The sequence below is a fragment of the Lissotriton helveticus genome, chromosome 4_1 (assembly GCF_964261635.1).
Source record: "Lissotriton helveticus chromosome 4_1, aLisHel1.1, whole genome shotgun sequence".
In the NCBI taxonomy this organism is placed as follows: domain Eukaryota; kingdom Metazoa; phylum Chordata; class Amphibia; order Caudata; family Salamandridae; genus Lissotriton; species Lissotriton helveticus.
In genome coordinates, this window is record NC_136063.1 from 713,079,008 (window position 1) to 713,097,847 (window position 18,840).

General features: G+C 45.0%; 1 protein-coding gene across 3 annotated transcripts in view; it reads left to right on the plus strand.

Moving 5' to 3' along the window:
* CCDC178 (coiled-coil domain containing 178) overlaps positions 1-18,840 on the plus strand; it is a 1,259,352-nt gene that overhangs the window by 18,428 nt on the left and 1,222,084 nt on the right. Inside the window, exon 1 of one of the 3 annotated variants that reach the window (XM_078685672.1) lies at positions 14,432-14,497. The exons of the other annotated variants lie outside the window; for them this stretch is intronic. The gene's annotated coding sequence lies outside the window, so the exon portion shown is untranslated. Of the gene's footprint in view, positions 1-14,431; positions 14,498-18,840 lie in introns of those variants that run through there. 3 annotated transcript variants of the gene reach the window in all.

Consider the following 18,840-nt stretch of genomic DNA (forward strand, 5'->3'; position numbering starts at 1 on the left):
AGCATTTTAGCAGCCCGATTGGCACCCTATGTGCAGGGGCTGGTGGATCCAGATCAGTCCGGATTCATACCCGAATGCAGTTGTAGCGACAGAACCAGGTGACTATGTCACCTCCTGGACAAGACCCAGCGCTCCCAGAAGCCAGCTTTACTTTTATCAGTGGGCGCCGAAAAGGCTTTCAATCGGGTCCACTGGCTCTAATTGCACTTGGCCATGGCAAGGTTCAGCTTGGGGGAGCGGGTTGTGCGGGGGGTGAAAAGCACCTACAACGCACCAGAGGCCCAAAAATTAGCCTAAATGGCATCCTTTGCAGACCCTTTAATATTCTGAGTGGTACCCAACAATGGTGCCCCCTGTCACCCTTGTTATTCGCTTTTTATATGGAGCCCTTTGCGGAGCGTATCCGCCAGCACGGCACAATGACAGGGGTTCATATGGGGGATAGGGAACATAAACTGTCTCTCTATGCGGACAATGTCGTGTTCTTTCTTTCTCAGCCACTCACCTCTCTGCCTCCCCCCTCATGCAGGAAATTGAAGAGTTTGGATTAGTCTCTGGCTTCAAGATTAATATACAAAAAACACAAGCGCTTAGCCTAACCATTTCCCATGCTGAATTGGAGTGTTTAAGGGCCAAGCAAGTAATCCCTATCTGGGGCCTACAGATGTTTCCTATGGTTGAATGCATGGCACGTGAGAATTATGGTGTCCTACTGTCTAATATTCGGACAGAGCTCTAAAACGGGAGACGGCTTATGCTGTCCTGGCTAGGTAGACTGGCCGCTATGTTATGTTATGTTATATAAATGTATAGCGCGCACAGCTAAACGAAGAGTGTCCCGGCGCAAACCTAACAGGGTCGCTCTGAAGATAATGCTACTCCCCTTTATACTATACGTAATACAGACTCTGATGCTATAGCCAGACCCCCCCCTCCCCCCAGGTTCTGGCCAAACTACAGCACTTTTTTGGTAGACTTTATTTGGGGCGGAAAGAAGGCTTGAATAGCGCCCTCCCAAACGTACTTGAAACAGGAGGACGGAGGGCTGGGATTTCCACACTTATAGCAGGACTACCAAGCGGCTCTATTGCCGTACATGATTGAATGGTATAAGCAAATGTCGGAAAACCTGTCAGGTTTTACCTGCAGTGTCCTCGGAACTGTACTGATGCTCAAAAGGGGTCCACCTCTCGACCGTCCCAAATTCGGAATATAAAATACACGCAGACTAGTGAGACACTCAAGCGAGGGAAGGAAAGGGTAGGAACAGCAAGGAGGGAGATCTGTGGATGACACAACAAAGGATACCGTTACTATCCTGCTCTTAGAAAACAACACACAGAAAAGTGAAATACCACTACATCACATATGTATTGTAAGTACTGATCTACCTGAAAAGTAAAAGAAGGATGTATCAATACCAGAAGAGAGAAGAGGGTGGTTGCAATCTTCTTGCATGAACTACCGGAAAGAAGACAAACAATTATGGAGATAAAAAGCCTGTCACTGCATAACATTTCAGCAAATTAGTCCCCAGGGTGTTATTTTTTCCCCCTACCTAACCTATGGTATATGCAGAATAGCCATGTATGCAAAGCAGGGTCGTCCTGCTCCCCCTCTGACACTCCCTCTCTCCTAGGAAACGAAACAAGGCGTACAGCCAAACGTGAAACTTAAAGAAGGCACTAATACATTCTTTCTTTGTATAATGCCGTTGTAGAGCGGACATGATTTTGTTAAGAATGCACAATTCTATGTCAAGGCGCAATAATTGTCAATATTCATGTTCAAACAACACTGAAAAACCAATCCTCAGTTGTAGAAACCTTCAGTTTTACTCTGATCACTGAGTTGGACTAATGGGTGTGGAACCAACCCTGGTCTGTAATCCACACCAATTGTCAAGGTTCAGCAAGGTATTCCAGACCACTGCAGCAGCTCACAAGAGTAAACCCCCAAATCTCCCCGTATGAGAACCCAAAGGAGGCTAGTCTCGCCAAGAGGGAGCACAGATACAGCAAAGGGAGTTCTGTGAAACGGGCTACTTAATACTCCTCTGCATGAGACTGAGGAAAGCGTATCTCCTCCAACAGAGGAGTATACTGAATACAAGCCCTTCAGACAATATGCACGCAATGCTCATCTGCATGAAAACACAGAACGCAGCGGTATTCAGCCAACAGTGGAACAGCACACGACGGTGCCGGAGAACCCGGCCAAGAATAACGGGCACAATGATAGCGAGGAAAATATCCAGAAAGTGCCGAAGGCACTCTTACCCCACCAGTTGCTTTGGAAACGAAACCACAGCCTGCAATGGATCCACCAGGATAATCGGCAGCTTCCTCCCATCCATACAGGCACTGGCAGGCAGCGTTTACTGGCCAAATTCCTGACAAAAACATTGGTGCTTTATCGACCGCGCAATAGCGGACATACATGTGTGGAAGGTGCTCTGGCTCCTCAGATGGCATCGCCCTGTCGGGGTCTACATCTCACCGGTTCTGGGAGCCATGATGTCTGTATGGGATAGGGTTCAGGTACTCCGTGGTCTATCTACTCCTACCTCTCCACTGACTCCCTTTATCAGCCATCTGGAGTTTCCTCCTGCCCGGACTGGGCAGGATTACCTCAAATGGCAGGAAGCCAACTGTAAAAGGGTGGATGATCTCTTCGATGAGGACGGGATAATGGACTTCCCCCAAATTAGCTGCTAATCACGACCTACCGAGAACAACATACTGGCAGTATTTGGCCTACGACACAGGGTCACACACTGGGTCACACAACCACAAATCAGCACGCTTGCAAGCCGTACCTTAACCAAATTTGAAAAATGGTTCCTAACCAGACATTCAGACAAACATCTGCTCCCTGATATATGTTTGTTTCTTCTTGCACCACACAGTGAGTCAAGACCCCAGTGCAGCGCAGGCGGGAGTTGGAGTGTAAACAAGAATTCTCCCCAAAAGAATGCCATGACATAATACACAGAGCCAGAGCCTCCTCCTGCAGTACAGGAGGACAAGAGATGTTTTTCAAAATAGCACATTACTGGTATTATACTCCCCTCAGGGTGGCACGCTGGAAGCCGGGAGGCAACGCCCTCTGTTGGCGTCATTGCGGCCAGGTGGGAGACCTGACTCATTTACTATGGCAATGCCCGAAGATACAACCCTTTTGGGACTCCATCATACCCGACATAAATGCTAACGATGACACAGACATAGCAAGATTCCCTAGCTACATACTCCTTGGTCTTCCCAACGCCCTCAAGTATACCTTAGGATCATGCCGGGGAGGAGCCATTACATTGGCACTGGGGACTGCCAAGCAGGCGATACTATCTAGATGGGGTACGGTGGGAGTCCCAACCAGGCTAAACTTTCTGCATAAGCTGTGGCAGGTAATCAGGATGGAAAAGATAACAGCAAGCTTAGCGCACCTGCTTCCCCACTTCGACAAAACATGGGATTCCCCCTTAGAGTTTTCTACAACTGAATTTAATGAACTTACATGCCCAAAATACCTCTGGGTGCAGGTTCTCACCAGGGATCACTCACAGGAACAATAGACACCATCCTAGCTACAGTTGTAATTACAGGAGAGAATGCGCCACCCCCCCAACTCTATGCCAACATTAGCTTACTGAACCTCCTCCTACATAATCTCTCTCTATTCTATAACCACACCCACTTACTTCCCCCTACATATTCCTTCAATCTTTCTCCCCACCGGCCATTGGATGTAGGTGGTGGCTATTGTTTGTGGAAAAGTGCAATAAAAAGATTTAAACCATAAAGAAGTGTGGGGTGAGTTCTTCGGTATGCAGCCTTGGCATTTGACACACTGACATTTAATTGCACTGGCTGTGTGCTTCTGAGCAGACCCTCAGGGACCGGCACTGCAAAGGATCTATCAACTACTCTGACAATAATCCGATTTCGACTGCAAAGTTCTGTCTGCCCAGTCAATGCAGGGTATACATAAGGTCAGCTACTGCATTTCCAAAACAGCTTTAAATTGAGAAGTATCATTCAGATAAAAAAAACCTTTCACAAGGATTTCCTAAACAAATCTTAGGAAAGGGATATGGGGAAAGAGATAAAACACCGACCCTGAATATCACTCTCTGCCTTGTTTTTTCATGTCACTCTGCTGGGTCCAGACAGCTGCAGATTAGAATGGATATCTAAAGGACCATACATATTTAGAAATCAGTCATAAAACATTTACACCTAACTTTGAATATTAAAATTCATTTTCACAAGCTTGTTGACCTCTATAATACTTATCTGTAACTGGATTGTTCTCAGCAGCTCCTAAGAAGATAGGTCCCACAAACAAGAAGCATGCTGCCACCTGCAAACAACATGAGAGTTCATGAATTCTGGAACTTGTATTTCACAGGCATGCTGCCCTCCAGGAGTGCGTAGTCTTCTGCCAGGTGGTGCTGACACTCTCCACACACCACCGGCTCTTCCTTGACTGCAGTAACCTCAGTGCAGGAAGGCATTGAGCACAGAAACCAGCGCTGCCTGGGACATTAGCCTTAAATCCTGTTTTCTAGTCTACTTCCTGATACCACGAAATCGGTGAATCCCAGAAATGTGGGTAAAGCTGGAAGCTGAGTAGGGACTTCACACAAAAAGTAAATCTGAAATGGTTCTTTATGAACATTTTTGATAGGCAGTAGCTTCAAATCAACCTTGTGCCACATTAGCAAGGCAGTTGACCGGCCTAACCATTTTCTTTGCATTGGGGTGAGAGTCTCTCTGAATCTTTTGTGGGCTTTCATCATGTTGAGGCTCTGTCCACTTTCCACTTTGCTAATGATATTCTTATTTTTGGCGCAGAGCCAATATTAAGTCCCATCATGTACCATCAAACATATTAAGGCAAGTAGGGCCAGGCTACATACGCAGTAATAATAATTTTAATGGTTCATTATACTTTACGCTGTATAGCATTGAAAAGACTAGTGAAAACCATAGCATTTCCTCTACCCACTGCTAATTCCGATGCCTACGCTATTTGAGTAAATGTGGTGTTTTTAGTCATCAAAAGGGAAAGATGCTGGGGACCATAGTCCGTATGTGTTTTAAATCTTTTGCACCAGCAGCGGGTAATAAGATAGGACCTGAAAGTGGAGAAGGTTCTAATGCTATGAGCAGAAATGTTGGATGGGATAACCCACTCGCAGCGGGATAGGTCCTCCTCTCATTAGTCTTGGTCTACGGCTGGGATAACCCACTCACAACGGGATAGGTCCTCCTCTCAGTAGTCTTGGTCTCAGGATGGGATAACGCACTTGCAGCGGGACAGGTCCTCCTCTCATTAGTCTTGGCCTGAGGATGGGATAACCCACTTGCAGCGTCACATCATATGTGTTGTGGAGCAACCTCTTCTCCCAGTTATCATCCTCAGATGGCCACTGCGCCACATTTTGTAATGTTGAAGCATAAAAATAAAGCTCTATGTCCAGCAAAGCCAGTCCACCCTCCAACATACCACATTCGAGCTTGGGTAATGCCACACCACTCTGCCCTCCGGCCCAGACAAAAGTGGCCAACAAACTGTCCATCATCTTAAACAGGGTGCATGAGAGAGTAAAGAAGGCATTCTATATATTATACAGGCACCTGGGGAGGAACAATGAAACAACATAGTTAAAGGGGGGTTCTAGTGAGTGAATTTAGACAGCAGCAAGGATTGGATCCCTCTAGTTCCAGCTCATTGAAAGCCCGGGATCTCGACGGAGAGAGCGGTGCCCCTCCGCTGACCTGTCGCCAGGTTGCGGTGATTTGGCTTATCCGTGCAGTACGGCTACGACCAGTATATCGAACATACCAAACGTGGGATTACTGGTTCTGTATAGAAACTATTTTGTCTTGTGATTGTTATTACACTTTTTTTGTTTAAACACTTTTCAATCGCAGTAGCACATAATATCTTTTGGTCCTGACAAAAGCCGCAACACCTTACAGGGTCCTTGAGGCTGAAACATGTAGTCCAGTTCATGTCCACCATACGCAGTTATTATTTTAAACTGCAAGTGCACTGTTTTTATTCCTGACACCAGGAACAAACTAATCAAGTCCATATTGCTCTTGGTAGTTAGTTTTAACATCACTCACTCACATCTTTTTGTCTTTTCTGCACTGCACCTGTCACCCAACCCATTCAGTCTTTCTCTTGTCTAAAGGATTTATTATGTGCTAAATAGTGTAGGAATAAAAAACATCCCTGAGCTCCACCCTCACAGTGAGGGTGTAATAGCCCTTAGTGGGGCTAGGGTTCCCCGTAAAGAGGAGAATCCCAGATGATGAAGCATGCCACCTCGGTGGGTGATGGGATTACGTCTTAATTAAAGGATCCCCTTAGTTGCACGTAGAGATCATCGTTGCTGTCTCTTCTTCAGTGTTCTCAGACCCGAGGATTTCATGTGTTGAACCTGGGGAGCAACACCATTTTTGCCATGCCACTCTTTCCATCATGGAGAGTGGAAGTGTGTTCTAGAAACGTACCAAATTAGTCAAGCCCCTCAGCAGTGGTTCTATACAGCGCTGCTGATGTACTGCCATGGAGTGACCCAGAATGATGCCACAGTATCGAAAGGCATCTGTCTCACTGCGTAACCCCAATGATAGCAGATCCTTGTCCAGGATCCCCACCAGTGCCCCCAGTGGAAACAGCACAGATTTACTTCTTTTAACCCGGTGACCCGCTATAAAAGTGGGTATCACAATGAGTACTGCAGGCTCACTAGTAGCATTTAATTTACAGGCTCTGGTCCATGCAGTACTACTTTACTAGGGACTTAAAAGTAAATTTAAATGTGCTAATTGGGTGTAAGCCAAGCCAGCCAAATCCAAAGTACAGGCCAGAAAACTCAGCTGGTTCTCCGCAGAGCTGAAATCCTTCAAACACAATTACCGGCAACAAGCAAGGTCGTAGTGTAATAGCGGACAGACAGAAGACCATACCATCTTCAAAACAGCACTCAACCAGTACCACAAACTCCTGAGAGAAAAAAGAAGAGTGCTCTAGGAGACTGCAAGCCAGCACAAATCACAGCAAGGTGCTGTTCACCATCGTGAAGGAGTTCTCCAACCCCGCAGCCACGGGGAACAACATCATCCCCTCCCAAGAACTATGTAACACCCTGGCAGACTTCTTCCATGACAAGATCTCATCCATTACAGAGAACTTCAAACCCCAACCCCCCTGTCGCAGACAGCATCAGCCTACTCACACACACAAACCCCGAACACCTGCTCATCCATTGAGACTCTCTCACAACACAATCAACGATCTCCATCATGAACTCCGTGCACTCGGGAGCACCCACTGACACATGTCCCCACCACATTTTCAATCTCGGTAGCAAGATGATTGGCGACAAGCTCGATAAAATGCGGGGGCCCTCCATCACCACTGCCTCTTTCCTTGAGTACTAGAAACACGCTGAAGTGAGGCCCTTGCTGAAGAAACCATCCGCTGACCCAGCAGATCTGAAGAACTGCAAGCCCATCTGCCTGCTCCCCTTTCCGGAAAAGGTTCTCGAAAAGGCAACCAACCGTAAGTCACCAAACATATGGAACACCACAACCTCCTGGACCCCTCTCAATACAGATACTGAGCAAACACAGGTAGTCTTGATAGCAGCCACCAACGACATCAGGGCCTTACTAGACTGCATCCTGGACCTCTCAGTAGCCAAATAGGAATCCAGGGAGATGTCTTCAAATGTATTGCCTCATACCTCACCACAAGAACCCAGAGAATCTGCCTCTAACCATACACCTCGGAGCCCAAGGAGACCATCTACGGCATCCAACAAGGATGGTCCATTAGCCCCACCCTCCTCAACACGTGCATGACCCCCTGGCCAACAAAGTCAGATCACATGGGTACAACATCATCTCCTATGCCCACGACACCCAGCTCATCCGCTCACTGTCACAGGACCCCTCCACCACCAGAACCAACTTCCACAGATGTATGATGAATGTCACCGACTGGATGAAGGATAACTGTCTCAATCTCAACTCGGACTAGACCGAAATCCTCATCATTGGGACCAAAACCTCGCCATGGAGTGACAGTTGGTGGCCTGCTAAACTCGGCCCTTCCCTTGCCCCGACAGACCACACCAGCAACCTCGGTATCATCTTGGGCAACAAGATATCTATGCAGAAACAGGTCAACGCAGTCTCGTCCACCTGCTTCCACACCCTATGCACGCTCAGTAAGATCTTCAGGTGGCTGCCAATCAACACGAGAAGGACTGTCACTCAAGCCTTCAATACCAGCAGGCTGGACTGCGATGACACTCTTTACATAGGAATCACTGCACGCCTTTTGAAGAGACTACATACAATACAAAGTGCAGCAACAATGCTCATCCTTGACCTCCCCAGATGGACTGACATCATTCATGTGCACCTCAAAAAGCTACATTGTCTCCCTATGCAGAAGAGATGCCAGTTCAAGATACTGACCCACGCATACAAAGCCCTGCATTACGAAGACCAGCAAACCTCAACAAAGAAATGACCTTCCACCACAAATCCAGACACCTGTGATGCACCTTCCTTTTCTTTGGGATGTATGACGTTTCAACGCCTACCTTTACAACGCCTACCTTTACATCGTAAGTTTTACAACGCATACCATTACAACGCATAATGCTTTTGGGCGCTGGATAGTGAATAGTTTAATTTACTATTCCAACTCCAGTCCCCATGGATAGTAGGGAAGGTTATTGGATAGTAAATTAACCTATTCCCTATCCTAGAGCGCCCCCCAGAGCAATGCGTTGTAAAAGTTTGCGTTGTAAAAGTTGCGTTGTAATGGTAGTTCGTTGTAAAAGTTTTGTTGTAAAGGTTGTATACCCCTGGAACGATCTTCCCCTGCACCTCAGGAATGCTGCATTGGTCCGGGAATTCAGAAAAGATCTCAAGAAAGGTTTGTTCAAATGAACAGAGCACCGTAAAGCAGCTAGCAACTCCAGCACCTTGAGACCCTCATGGCTGATTTGCCCACGCTTTACAAAACATGATTGAAAGACTGATTGAGCCAATTTTACCATGTTTAAAATAGAGAGCACACATACTTTGACACTTGTTAGTAATGGTAAAGTGCGCAGAGTCCTAAGGCCAACAACGATGAATTCCACAAAACAGAATGAGAGAAGGGAAAAGTTTGGGGGCTGACCACCCTACAGCTGATAGGTCTAACATTTTCTTTTTCTGACCTGGATACTCAGTGCACATTCTTGTGAATAATGTAAGGTGAAAGAGCAGCTGTCCCAAGCTTGCACTTTCAACACACTCTCACCTTTTATCCCTTTCGCTGATAACAATTGATTCTCCTTCAGCGAAGACACAGGTTCTTTCAAATATCTCAGGATAAATACATTTGACAATAATAGACATACTGGCCATATGTGTTCAGAGATCCTAAACCTGTTTGGTTCCATTGGTGCCTGCAATGTTTGGAACCTAGATTTATATTTTTTGGTGATTTCTTAATGGATTTGTCCATTTGTTCATAGAGATTCCTTCTCCTGTAGAGATGGCAATGTCAAGGCTACATTTTGATGGATGCTTTATATAGTGATGTCGTCCCTATGAAATATCCATGCTTTGTTATTCTACTTGCTGATGTTGATTGGTTCTTGTGACAGGGCCTTGTGTGTTCCAATCTCCTTGTTGGTGCCTACATGGAGTAGAAGCGACCTTTAGCTCTTTGAAGTGCTGTCCGGGCTTAATGGAGTTTCGTCTGTGTGCAGCGTTTTGTTTCTCTTCTGATACCGAACAGTTGACGATACAATTCTGCAACCAGCCAGGTGCTACCACCCCACTTCCAGTTTCCTACCCCTGACACTGACCTACTTCTTGCACTGCTCCTCCTACACTGTCTTTGCATACTTTTTCTACTCATGCATCCACCAGTCAATCTAGCCTTCCATTCACATGTTCATTCACTCATCTGTTCAACTATGCGCCTGTGCGCTCATTCCTTTGCCCAATCTTGCACTTATTCATCTATCCATTCATCAGAATTTATAGTAGACTAGCAGCCCATCCCGATGTTGTCCGGGGATGAAGTAGAATGTGTGCGAAGGTTGTAGTAGGCAAGCGAACTTTATTGTAAAATTTCACTGCAGCGTTTCAAATTGGGTAATGATGCCGTTTAAATACATGAAGTGGCACAATAGTTAGGCACGTATGTGCAGGGCCGGACTGGATACCGGGCAGTTTAGAAAGCTGCCGAGCTGAGGGCTGATTTCACTGCGATGGGGGCTGAATTTGTTCATGGAGACCTGCTTGTGCTTCGAAATAATTAATGCAAAACGAATTTCGTTTAGCACAAGCAGGTCTCCATGAACGAAATCACCCCCCAGCTCACCAGCATTCCAAACTGCCCGGTAGCCAGTTCGGCCCTGCGTATGTGCACATACTGTGTGCACCTCGGAGTAAGAAGTATTTGCAGATGTATATAGTGTCCATGGGCTCTCTGTATACATAGGTAAGGCACATTCGTAAGGCACCCGAGTTACAATCTGCTCCCTGTCCCATACGTGAATTATAATGAACGGGGGACCAACTCTGTCCATGAAAGCCTGTTCTTTATAGTGAGTACAGAAATGTAACCCGTCACGTATGCAGCCTTAGGTAAGTATCACAAAAGTTAAGATGCCTTAGATGCGTTCTTTAACAATGAGCTTGCACGTCGTCTTTTACCTGTTTAGTTAAGTTGTGCATATACGGTAACAGTGTTTGTCCATTGCTGTGCAACATGTGCATCCTCTTGTGCAGGCAGTGTTAGGAACCGGCTTTGTGATATGTGCCTCCTCAGCGGTAACGTTTGCAGCTTGTGGGTGCTGTGTAGTCCGTTGGTGTGCCAGTCCCCGACAGCGTCGTGGGCGATGTTGTGTGGCTGGTGTTAAGTCCTTTACGCTGAGAGTTTAGTGCGTGAAATAGCACTCTGTTAAATGTTTTTAATCCCCGCTGCTACGATGAGTCACCTTAAACCCCGCCTGAGCACCGGAGCAATATGTTAAAGCTTGTGGCGTCTCCATTCGCGACCGTGTTTGTCCACTGTAGTTCAGGGCAGTGGTAAATGCGAAGTGTGTGATCCTCGCTGGCACGCTGACTCGCCTCAGCCCCCGCCTGAGCACCGGAGCAATATGTTAAGGCGTGAGCGTGTATTTCCGCTGTAGTTCAGGGCACTGCAAATTGGTAAGTGTGTGTTGTCCGATGCTACGCTGAGTCCCCTCTGCCCCCGCCTGAGCACGGGAGCAATATGTGAAGGTGTGAGCCTGTCTAACACAACTTACACGGCCACAAGGGAGTACTGTGAAGGGTTGGTTTTTTTGGAAGGATTGCCGCGCCCCATTTTGCAGTAATGCCGCGTGAATGCCGCAACCCGTGAATTCCGCGCCCAACGCTGTTTGGCCACACCCCTAGAACAACGCACATGCCCACAAGGGAGTACTGTGAAGGGTTGGTTTTCATGAATGCTACTGCCATCGCTGTGTGCACACGCCCACAGCACAACGCCCACAAGGGACTACTTTGCCCCTAAGGTTCTTTCGCACACGCCCACAAGGGAGTACTGTGAAGGGTTGGTTTTCATGAATGCCGCGGCCATCGCTGTGTGCACATGCCCACAGCACAACGCCCACGCCCACAAGGGACTTCTTTACCCCTAAGGTTATTTTACCCTTGTAATGTATATGGTGGGCAGCTGTATATCCTATGTCCATCTGCTGCAACTGTCCTTTCCAATGCTGTATTGGGTGTTGTGATTGGTGCTGTAGTTCCTGAGCTTACCCGCCTCAAAGGTTTGGGCTCTCTCTTTATAATATATAATAGTAGTATGGAAAGGTAACATTTTTGGCTTTCAATGCTTGAGTAGTCGGTGCGAATGTCAATGTAAAATTGCGCTACGGCAGTTTTCCAATATGCAACTTGGACATAAGAGAAGTTTACCTTTCATTACTCTAAACTAAAAACAAAAGGGTGTGACTTAACGGCTAAAGCGATCGAATTTGAAGCTGTGGAACCAGGTTGGACTCTGACAGGAGGCTCAAGCATCCTATAATTCTGGGCAAATTACTAAAAAATAATGTGTCCGTCTGTAATGCAATTGGTGCTTCATGTAAAGTGCTCTAATACTTTCGGATCGAGTTCGCGCTATTTAAAACTGCAAAAGTAAAATAATAATAATCATTCTTAATGAAAGGAAGGGAGTGAATACCATCTAGCCGAGCAGATGAATACAATTTCCTCAACCTTTAATGCTTTTTCAAGATTCCTTGTTCTCGCACATTATATCCGAGCCTATGACTAGGTGAAATACGTTGTTCCAGTTTTCACTAAATCAGTCTTCTTGCTTAATCTTTAATTCCTCAATGAAATGTTATTGATACATTTTACCGTCGGCAGTGTACATATGTATTTCTATAAATGCACCCGTTTGTTTGCTGATGCTAGCAGTGTTTACCAAGTTGCTGCATGAGGTAAACTTCAGAATACGCTGAGGCCGCGCACCTCGTCATTCAGTTAATTGCTAAACGCAGCGGGATGGAAACAATTGCACCACTTGAATAAGTGCACACTTATGCAAGCCGTAGCGCCTATGCCCTACCTCAATGCGCACTCCCGACACTCCAGGTCCCCTGTTTCTTTGTTGCCAATGTAGCCGCACGACCTGCCGGGTCTGGTGACGGTGATACAGTGAAATTATTTTGTTCACGGTGTAAATTGATACAATGTGTTGGTAACATTTTTAGAGAAATAGGTATTCGCTTTCACGGAGTCAAGTTGCATTATTTGCGCCAAGTAGTTTAATATTCAAAACAAAATACCTCATAATGGCGTCTACTAATAAACCAACTACAGACATTGCAATGCCCCGGTGACTGTCACACGTTTTACTCTTGATTGAATACAATGTTTCAGAATTCCCTGAAGGTCACGAATGGAAGGGGGAAATTGAAAACATGACAGCAACTTTGGGAAAAATATATATCTAAAGAGCATTGCTATTCTTTAGTTGTTCTTTTAATTACTTGTGTCATAGAGACAGACAGAATTGTCAATTGGCTACACTACATACATATCCTTGGAACAACTCAGAGGATTAATTGAAACGGTTTGTCATGGCTCTAAAGGAGAAAAATCAGAATTTACGGTTTGCCATGAACCAAGGCAGCGTTGAGTTCTTGGATATTTGCTTATCTGTAAAAAATAGAACCTTGGCGACAAAACTATTCAGAAAAGAGACAATGGGGAAATTCTATCCTCCATGCACAGAGCTGCCACCCACCTAGCCTAAAATGCAGTATTCCATATAGTGAGTTTCTCTGCGCTAAACAGAACTGCAGGGTAGAGGATGACTACCAAAAGACTCAGTCAGGATGAGATGGCTAAAAGGTTGAAAGTGAGAGGGTATTCCAACCAAGTTTTGGCAGCAGCCAGTATCCATGCAGATGAAACCAGTAGGAACGAGGCACTTTTTAGACCTACAGCGAGACAGATGGGAAATACTAATGAACCAGTTTGCTTCATTACTAAGTGTACTAAGAAATCCATCAGTTGAGACAGATTCTGAGAAAACCATTGGCTGTACATGATCCTATTTTGAAAGACAAGGTATGCACATATCCAGCTGTCACTTTTCAAAGAAATACATCTCTGAAGGACTTATTAGTCCATAGTCACCTTTCGTCCAAACAAAACAGTAGGCTGAACCAAACAAGGGGGTTCAAATATTGTGGCCAATGTAAAGCCTGTAAATACTTTGACAACGTAAAGGAGATCGCAGTATTCGGAATATACAAAAAAAATGGCACATAACAAAGTCATTTACATGCAAGACAGAGTATTGTATTTCGTGCCCTTGTCGGAAATGGTATTGGCTTGACCATTTTTCCAGTAAAAAAACGAGTTCTGGAACACTGGCGAGTCATAACAAACAATGACCAGAGCTACAGCACTGCCAAAAGTTGTAATGCAACCCATGACGAAGATTGGAAGAAGGCAAAATTCTTTGGAAAAGACACAGTACCAAAGAATCCCAGGGGTGGTGATAGGCTAGCATCCCTAAAGAATTAGAATCTAAATGTATTTTGGAAGCAGGATATATAGTACTACGAGGGATGAATGTGGGTGAAGAACTTCATGTACATCTATAATAAGAGTTGAAGAGTGAGGCTTTCCGAGGTCTAGATGTAGGAATTATTGGCCAAAGGTGTTATTTAGCGTATGAGACATAGAGGGCAGTAATGATTGTGTAAAAAGTAGATAATCGATTGCTTTGAGTGTGATTATGACCACTTCCTATTTTTGATAATTGTTTTTCAGAGCTGAATTGGACATCTATAATGTGGACTTTAAGCTGGGCCAAGTGCATTAATACACAATAGAGATTTCTGAGGAAAATGAATGTATCCTTACAGGAACTGTGTAGACATACGTTTGAGGTATGGGCAACTATAGCCGTTGAAGTACAAGACCGAAATAAGAATCATGAGGGGAAGTTTAATACGTGACCTGTTTAGAGGCAATTTGGAACTGATTTTCTGTAACTTGATTTACTTGTGTCTGTGGGATTAACCAGGATATGATTGATGGCACTGCTGCCTAAAGTTGTAATTTCCCCCGTTTCTCATGTAGTTCGGTTTGAAATTGAAATAATGTAACATTTCAATAATTTGAATTGCGACCAATCCAGCATCAATGTAATGAATTGTAGCAATATGGAATGAATGTAGCAATATAACATTGAATTTCATTGCACTGGAATAGAGAGCAGATAGGAGAATCCGTTGACTCTGAAGTATGTTTTCACTGCCCATGACATAATCACGCCAATATAAAGTTGCCGGAGATGGTCAGCTGGTCATGTGCCCAAGACCGAGTGTGGTTCAAATGCATATTTCTTTGCTGCCTACACCCCCCCCACCCCCGAAGCAAAGTGTGGTATCTAATTTGCCATTTGTTTGAAGGAGCAATAGCTTGGAGAGCCAGCTAAAGCTGTCCAAATGGCAAGGCCTAGAAACACACAGAGAAGGACTTTTGGTCAGGCATTTTAGTTTCACAGCCTTTCTATTTGCTGTGTTTCCTTCCTTCTCTAAAATGGTGCATAGGTGACTATTTTATATCTGAAAAAATTCTCAATCATCACGCTTTCAATTCTTTCTGTCATTTATACATTGTACGCAGAACTACCTGCAATGCAAACATATTCCTGATTATTCTTTCTTCTGCTGCACTTTTTCTTACTTATGTACTTATGCAAAGTGGCGGTTGCCTCGGAAAGGGGGTGGTAGGGCGGGGGGGATGAAAAAATAAATAAAATAAATTTACCTTCACCGTCGCACTCCTCTCTTCTCCGTCCACACTCAGCACTGGCAGCACCAGAAACAGCCAGGCTCCCAGACTGCCCCAGCCAATCGCAATGCTGCATCAGCAGCATTGTGATTGGTCTGAGCGGCCTGTTTGTGCAACACAGCTAGGTGGATAGCATGCTAAGTGAGCATGATGGTTTGGCCAACCCCAGAGGGCCAGCCAAGCCATCATGCCCACTTAGGGAGTGCAAACCAGCCCCATCCCGACCTGGCTCCGAGTCCCGCACAGAAGAAAAATAGAACGATAATAACATCTTGTTATTAAAAAAATGTTTTCACTGCTCAGAGAGCAGTGGGACAAGGCTCCTGAGCCCTAGCAGAGGTGCACAGAGATGCACAGTAGAATGACACTTGGTATTCTCGCAAAGAAGGATTAATGCTTTGATCGCCCCATGCTGAGTTATATTAAGGTAGACTCATTCAGGTGTATAAAACACAGTACAGTTCAATATACATAAAACACCTTGACCCAAAGGATTAGCTGGTGAGGTATGGCTAGGCATGAATGAATGCTTATTGGTGAAGTGCCTGAGTGAGATAGAAACTGGTTCAGAGATGTGCTGGTTGGATACACTGACTATGTGCATGGACAAGTCCCAGAGAAATAATGAGGGAAACCCTGATGTTTTCAGGGCGGAGTGGCTAGCACCAGTGCCAATGAAACAAGTGATGTGTTTATCATTCTTGAAGAAATCTATATAAGGACCTTTCTGATTTATCACAATTAGAGTATTCTTAACACACTCAGATCCTCTCGGCTGCCCCATAACTTGGTGGAATTCCGGAGGGTCAGCGAGACCTGGCACATTTGTTGTGCCATTTGGGCAATCCTTTTTCCATTGCTCTAGTTGACCTCAAGCAAACTATGATCCTCCAGTTCTCTCCGCTGTCCCTTCCATTACCCCTTCCCTCTCCACCATGTCTTCTCCTTGCCTCTCCCCTTTGAGTGGCTCCCTGCCCTCTTCTCTTCGCTGTTTGCCTCATATTATGTAATTTCAAAGACCTCAGTTATGATTAAAAAGTACTTCTTTTTTATGCCAAGCACATAATGGTTACTAATTCCATTAGTTTCTTAGTTTACCATCCAATACATATTGTCATCAACTGACTACTTACATTGGGTAACAATCCCAGCACAAAAGCAGCACTTTCAGCTTCCTGAGCCGTATCCATCAAATTGTTTATGCCCGAAACACATCCTTATGCCTGTCTAGTTAACAAATCTGTCTGTAACTCATTGTTACTCTTCTTGCAATTCAAGATCTTAGTCCAAAACTTTTTAAGCAGACACTCATACACAACTGCATTCAACAATGCATCCTTTGCCATATTCAAAGCCCTATATGTTCCAGGGTCCTGTGACTTTTACACCAACCGGTCTCTCACCTCACTTAGTACCACCAACCACAACAATTATTAAAAATAAAATCTGCCCCATTTAGTATGTGTACTTTGAACACACACTGCAGATCTTCACTAAACTGGGTTAAGTTTTCTTCGTTGTTAGGGAACTATCTCTTAATACTCATTAAGTCAATGAGAGTCCTTTGAAAGTGGAAAGTAACACTACCCTGGCCGCTGGGTAGTCTCTCAATGGAAGAAGGGTGTCGGAAGCAGACAGCGAGGGGTCTTTATCATCTGCGTCACTAGTATGAGGTGAGGGGAAACCTCTAACCAGTCCTTAGGCTGTCTGCATTAAACCTTCTCAAGTGACTTGAGGCTGTACTTTCAGGGATCTCTGCACCCAGCTGGGCCAGATCACACTTGCACTCTACACTGATCCACCCAAGTGGAGTTGTCTTGTCTAGTCACATGCACCCCTCCATCGGGTGCTTTACTGACAGCCACATGCAGCGTTAACTTGTGCATTACCTCCCTACTCTCCTTGGGCTGGTGATCCCGTAGGCACTTTCTCACAAGCTCTAACTTATTTGGTACCCAGCCTCTCGTGGGTATTTTACATATTACAGTCTTAAGATTCAAGCTGATAATTATGGGCCTCTTTGTGCACTTACAAAAAGAGTGGCCACTGTTCAGCATCTATATTGTTTTTGGGGTCTTTCAACTTCTTTTGTAAAATCCCTAATGCCCCTGTATCAAGGAACCATGTTAGGGAAAGGACTTCTTTCCATCCTCGTTCGTTATACCTGCACTTGCACATGGGTTTACTGTACTGATGGTACATATGTGGGCAGAAGTCCCTTCCCATGGAGGTTTACTATATGTAGATTTTGTTGGTCACCTTCACTGTCTCTTACCTTTCACACATACCTTGAAAGAAGGGGAAAGGTTCTGCTAGTCTTGTACCCGCAGCTCACCCAATGGAGACGGGGGCAGGGATGGAATGGACGATAGGAAAGGTGTTTCGTAAATATTTCTCTAACTGACCTCATGGAGGGGGGGGGGGAGAAAAAGTATTGTACACTCACACCTAAAGATCTCCTTGCATTCCACTGATCTTTGCTAGCCAGAGGTGCTAGCAAAGGGGCTGAGGCAGCTAGATCAAAGGGCCTCTTTCTCTCACACATGCATCCTTCAAGCGTTTGTGCTTTGGGTTCTGGCACTTCTGCCTACCTTCCTCATTTTCTCACTATCTCTAGAGCCCACTGTCTCTAAACCATGGGTTCACACATGCTCAATCTCTGTCTCTGTACACCATCAGTTTCTAAATTCCCAAGCAGTCTATTATGCCATTGCTTACAACCCAGATGACATCTTCTGTGCACTCTGAAGACATTTAAGACAACTACAGGGCCCGCTCCGTTAGACCATACCTAAATTTGGTTCAATGTGCTTCGGTTGTCTGGCCGAATCACCAAATCAAGCACTCGTGCATGCTCCATCTGAGATCTGTGGAGAAATCTCTCCCTAACCTCTTGCAGCTGAGGTCGCCATATGGAGTCCGGTCCGCCACCCTCCTATTCTCCTAGTGAGGGCAATTACGCGGCACACACTGCACCACAATCTGTAAAGAAACACAACAATCATGATAGCCTACAAAATCTAAGATGCATTTAATGCAAAATAGCCGAAGGCATTTAAAAATAATATAAGACAATTGCCATTTCAACAAACCAGAGCTTTTCCAATGAATAGATGAATCAAGTAATGCTAAAATCTATAAAAAAATGTTTTATCAAAAACGTTATACATTTTCTCTCAGTACAAGTGAATGGAAGTGGAAGCATGAGATACAACTTGTATGTGGCTACTAATAAGCAGGTGCCAGGATCTTCTCATGGGAAGGAATATGAGAAGTAAGTCCATGACAAAGAGATACAATTAACACTAACAGGAGCGAACTCTACTATTTTCCAAAGTTGTCTTGCCAACTTCAGAATGAGACTACACTTTACCAACATCGTTTAGTAAATGTGTATTGTACGAAATGGAGTTCCATAATCGCAGTTTATTTA